A 5,625-nucleotide genomic window follows, 5' to 3' on the forward strand; every position below is an offset into this window, starting at 1 on the left:
AAGTTTTTTAGTTTGATGTAGCCCCAATAGTTTAGTTTTGCTTTTGCTGTCTTTGCCTTGAGAGACAGATCCAAAAAAAAATTGCCAAAAGCAATGTCATAGAGCTTACCTACTCTGTTTTCTTCTAGGAATTTTATGGTTTCCGGTCTTACATTTAAGTCTTACACCCATTTTGAGTTTATTTTTGTATATGGTGTTAAAAAAGCAGTCCAGTTTCATTAATTTGCATATAGTTGTTAAAAACTCTCTAAGCTTTTCTTACACATGGCAGGGGTGAGGGACAAATTTCAGACTACGGGGGCTAATCACAGAGCTTTGCATACAGAAAATGTTCAATAGATATGTGTTAAATTGCCTTGAATCTAATTGAATTAAAGCTTAAGATGAACTATGAATGAACCACTGAGATAAATAAAATTAAAAAGATTATATAGATATTATAAGCCTGGGATATAAATCTTCAAAAAAAAAAAAAGAAATTTTAGGACAAGATTGCTATCCAATATGAACTTTAATGAATTCTTTTTTTACTTATTTATTTTTTTAAGTAATCTGCATGCCCAACATGGGGTTTGAACTCATGACCCCAAGATCAAGAGTCACATGCTCTACCTATTGAACCAACCAGGGGCACAGTTGGTTAAGTGCTCGACTCTTGATTATGGCTCAGGTCATAATCTCATGGTTTGTGAGATTGAGCCCTATGTTGGGCTCTACAGTGGCAGTGCAGGGCCTGCTTGGGATTCTCTCTCTGCCTTTCTCTCTGCCACTCCAATACTTGTGGTCTCTCTCTCTCTCTTTCAAAATAAATAAAAATAAATCTTAAAAAAATATTGTGGGGTGCTATAGAATAGGTTTCATAAATGGTACAAAGGTTTAGAAGCTTTATATTTGTAAAAGATCTCCAGCCTAGTTTATTTTTTCTTCCTAGTTAGACCTTTTCTATCAAAGCATGCCACCTCTCCATCTGGTCTGTGTCTCCTCAGGAAAAGAGCTCAACTGCTATGACTTATTACATATTTCAAAAGTCGATAAAATGTGACTCATTTTAACAAATATTTAATGAATGACTGGAGACCTCATCTTCTTTTTTCTTTCTTCTTCTTTTTTGATGTCTGATCTTATTTATTTGTTACTCGTAGATAATCTCATATTTGACCGGACTCAAAAGTAGAAGCTCTCAGAGAAGACAGCTTCTGTCTCTTGCCGATCTGTTCCCGGCATTTTCCTTTGGCCTCCTTCATTCTCTTGGCCAAAAGTTTATCATATTTTGCAGCCTCTTGCTTATTTTTCATAGTACACTGTTTCTTCGAAGCAATACGCTATCGTTTGTGTTGGAGGACACATGGAATAACAAGATGTTGAACCCTGGGTGCTCTGGTTCTTGGTTTCTTACCTTCTTTTAGGGTCTTTCTCACAACATATGAGTGGCCATCATCTTCTTTAGAGAGACTGAAAAGTTTGCAGATTCTGCTAGCTCTTTTGGGCCCCAGGTGACGAGGCACACTAATACTAGCGAGTCCAGGAGTATCCTTCTCCCCTTTTTTCACAATAACCAAGTTGAGAACACTGAGATTGGCATCCACAATGCAACCCCAATCAAATTTGCACTTTCTTTCCCCAGTCTTCCTTTGTCGGTAGTAGGAATGCCCCTTACTCAGCAGCAGGCGGACACGGCCATGGGTCAAGATGCCCTGCTTCATGGGGAAGCCCTGTGTGTCATTGCCACCACTGGTTCGGACCATGTAACCCTTCCACTCTTCACCAAGAGCATCAGCGGCTTCTGTGGCCATTCCCTTTGAAGTTTGCATTTATCATCCACGTCAATGAGTTTCTGGCAACCAGTAGCTGGGAAAGAGATGTTTGGCTTCATCCTGAAGCAGCCTACCGCCTCTGAGGCACCACAAAAAGAACCTCTTCTTAATTTCCTAATTGCTCCTACTTTCCTAATTATTCTTAAAGTGACTTATTGTAAATTAGCATGGTTGAAACTAGTACTTTACAGGGTGACATTGTAACACTCCAAAGCCCTCATATATTAAGATGTGTAAAGAAACACCTTTCTTCCTATTCTTACAACTAATGCTTTATGCTTGCACGGTGGAGGAATTCAAATGTAGTTGTCACGGGATAGCTACCCTGATATGTACTGCTCCGTGACAGATGCAGGTTCACAGTGCCTGCCTGAGAGGCAGCCAGGGATCCCTACTGCTCCAGATTTTGTCCTGGGGAGAATCCTAGGCTGTAAATCACATACTATAGTCTTGGATTAGGGTAATACATTCTTACCTGCTTTGCCTCCTAAACAACAGGAGTTCATCAACTGAGCACCTAGGAACTTTTAACTTATACCTCTAAAGAGGGCAGAGGAGTCTGGACTCTAGCTGTGGCTATTATTTTCTGTTCTGGTCAGGCACTAATAATGTGTTTAAGGTACAGAAGCCTACTCTGTCAAATAAAATGGGTGGGTAGTCAATGTTATGGTAAGGATGCAATGGAAATTTCATGGACTGAGGAATATATAGTTAAGTCAGAGAACTCAGAGAAGGTAGGTCAGGAGTGAAACTGACCTGGGTTAAATTAGGTTCTGTAATTTACTAGTTGTGTAATTGTAAGCAAGTCATTTAGTAGCCCTATAAACCTTTTTTTTTCCTGAACTGTTCTAGGGAAACTATTACCCTTTTCTCCACTAAACTGCGAGGCTCAGATGACATGGAGAAGAATGACTGCTGGCATGGAGTAGGTGTCCAAGAATATTCTGTTAATATATATATGATGAGAAATTAACAGAGTATTTAAACAGGGAAGTAGAAAAATATTTATGAGTATATACCTTAAAACATTGTCTTAATTACAATCCTGGGAGAACGTACAATATGATAGAAAGAAAAATATCAGAATTGCATAGTCTTGAGTCCTGTGACCTTGGAAAAGTTATCCACGCGTGAGGTACCTCAGTTTTTACTTTCCTAATATCCCTAAACTCACACCACTAAATTGATGATAGCATCTCTTCTTGTGATGATTAAATGAATCAATGTATATGAAGTACCTTGAACAGTGCCCAAAGTGTAGTAAACATCACACTAGTATTGTTTTTTTGTTACCTGTTATTATTATCAGGTCTTTTTGTATTCATCTTCGTGCCTTAGTTTTAACGGTAGGTGGCAGCAATGCTCTCTTAACCAATTCAAATGAAACCTGCCAACTTTCTGGACTAGAGATCAGTGAAGGCTTACCCAATAGGCAGATGTGTGCAGGGCAGTGGAAAAGCAATGGGAGAGAGATCATAGAGAAAAGAAAGGAAAGGAGGAGAAGGACAGGAGAGAGAGAGTAGGCGGGTGGGAGACAGAAATGTTTATGGGAGTCAGTAATGTTTAGAGGTGATTTGATATTTCAAAAGAAAATACTAAAATTGTCATTATGGGGGTAGGGTGATTTAGTGTTATTTTTGTTTTTAAATATACGTGGGAGAGGTGCCTGGGTGGCTCAGTTGGTTTAGTGTCTGGCTCTTGATTTCGACTCAGATCATGATCTCATAGTTCATGAGATGGAGCCCTGCACTGGACTCTGCACTGACAGTGGGGAGTGTACTTGGGATTCTCTCTTTCCCTCTCTCCCTGATACCTTCCCCACACCCACTCTCTCTCTCAAAATAAATAAATGAAATTAAAAAAAATAGAGACATGGGAAACTGGTACTTACCATATTTTCTGTGTTGACAGTTTCTAAAGCTTTCAACTGGTCCTAGATGAGATTTAGCAAAATCAGCTGCCCAGAAAGAATCTGTAAAAGCATAATGTTTTATTGTTCATTTATTTTTTATTTTTATTTTTTATTTTAGAGAGAGAGAGACAGAGCATGAGCAAGGGAGAGTAGGAGAGAGAGAGAGAGAGAGAGAGAGAGAGAATCCCAAGAAGGGACTTGCTCAGCACAGAGCCAATAGTGGGGCTTGATCCCACAACCCTGGGATCACAACCTGATCCCAAACCAAGAGCTGGATGTTCAGCCAACTTAGCCACCAGGTGCCCCTTTACTGCTCATTTTTTTTTTTATCAAACTATTAATCTCAACTAGAAAAATATGGCTATTTTCCTCTGTGTAAAATATTCCTTCTACAGTAAGACACTTAGTGTTATATTAGGTATCTGTTGCTCTGTAACAAATACTCCAAAGTTTGATGGCTTAAAATGATAAGCATTTATTATCTTATATTTTCTGAAGGCCAGGAATCCTGGACTGGCTAGCTAGATGGCTCTGACCCAGGGTCTCCCGTGAAGTTTCAGTGAAGACATCAGCTGAGGCTGCAGTCATCTGAAGGCTTGATGGAGCTTTGGAGGATGTGCTTCCAAGCTGGCTCACTCACATGGTTGGTGGAATGAGGCCTCAGAACCTCACCAGTTGTTGGCTAGAGGCCTTGATTCCTTTGCATGTGACTTTCTCCACAAGGTGGCTTGAGTGTTCTCTAACATGGTTCTGATCTCTTCTAGGGTTAGTGATCCAAGAGAGACCACAGAGGTCTTTTGTGACTTGGTCTCAGAAGTCATATTCTGGGTATACCTGGTGGCTCAGTTGGTTAAGCATCCAACTTGGGCTCAGGTCATGATCTCACAACTTGTGGGTTCGAGCCCTGCACCGGGCTCTGTGCTGACATCTCAGAGCCTGGAGCCGGCTTCGGATTCTCCGTCTCCCTCTCTCTGCCCCTTCATCGCTTGTGCTCTCTCAAAAATAAACATTAAAAAAATTTTAAATAAAAAAGTCATATTCTGTAACTTCCACCATATTTGTTCAAAGTAAATCACTTAGAAAATAACTAAACATAATTCTCAGGAATTATGAAGGAAATGAATACAGGAAATGAAGTTCCCACATGGAGAAATCACAGGCTGTCTAGCCTTTTTCAGTGGGGCCCTGGAAACATCTCTCTGGATTATTGATTTCTTCTATTAAAAAGAGAACAGGCCATAGCTCCACGTGTCACTTCAACTCTAAAGTGGCCTATTTCTGCTCCATCTAAATGTGATTTCAGTTAACAATTTGGTCTCCACTTTTTTTCATCTCTAAAATGAAATGTTAGTGGCTTTCGAACTTTTTAGACCCACTGTGAGAACTACAATTTACACTGAAACTGCACACACACAAAAGCATGAGAAAGAGTACATATGGATAACAAAAATATAAGTTCCACAAAACAATACCTAGACTTACTTGCATGATGTACTCTCATTCCCCACACTCCACCCCATTCTATGTTAATTCATTTGAAAAAATCCAGGTCAAAATCTACTACATTGATTTCATAGTCCATTAATGGATTCACCATTCTTCGTGTTAAATACTAACACTCACTCTCACCCATTGGGGTTCCTTTCCCAGAAATGTTAAAGAGCAAAGGAGTCCTCACTTTCCAGTTTCAGGAAGGCAAAAAGCTGGTTCAAGCCTACCACTATTCTAATTAGGCAGGAGCTATTAACAGAGGTAGTCTGTCCGGGTACTGTTGGGCCTGTAACTCGAGAGCTATGTCACCTCTCTTAGTTCATTCTTCCTCTCTACAATTGGAGTAAGTATCCCTTGCTTATGTCATAAAGTGTTACTAGGCTCAAAATTAGACAATTAGGCACTTAC

At 39.8% G+C, this 5,625-nt stretch overlaps 1 long non-coding RNA gene and 1 pseudogene across 1 annotated transcript in view; both read right to left on the reverse strand.

Moving 5' to 3' along the window:
• LOC123595733 overlaps nt 1-5,625 on the reverse strand; it is a 59,521-nt gene that overhangs the window by 53,801 nt on the left and 95 nt on the right. The window contains exon 2 of the long non-coding RNA XR_006711353.1: nt 3,706-3,786. This is a non-coding gene — a long non-coding RNA (uncharacterized LOC123595733). The remainder of the gene's footprint in view (nt 1-3,705; nt 3,787-5,625) is intronic.
• LOC123595731 lies at nt 1,190-1,873 on the reverse strand (annotated as a pseudogene).

The sequence above is a fragment of the Leopardus geoffroyi genome, chromosome B1 (genome assembly GCF_018350155.1).
Source record: "Leopardus geoffroyi isolate Oge1 chromosome B1, O.geoffroyi_Oge1_pat1.0, whole genome shotgun sequence".
NCBI classification, from domain to species: domain Eukaryota; kingdom Metazoa; phylum Chordata; class Mammalia; order Carnivora; family Felidae; genus Leopardus; species Leopardus geoffroyi.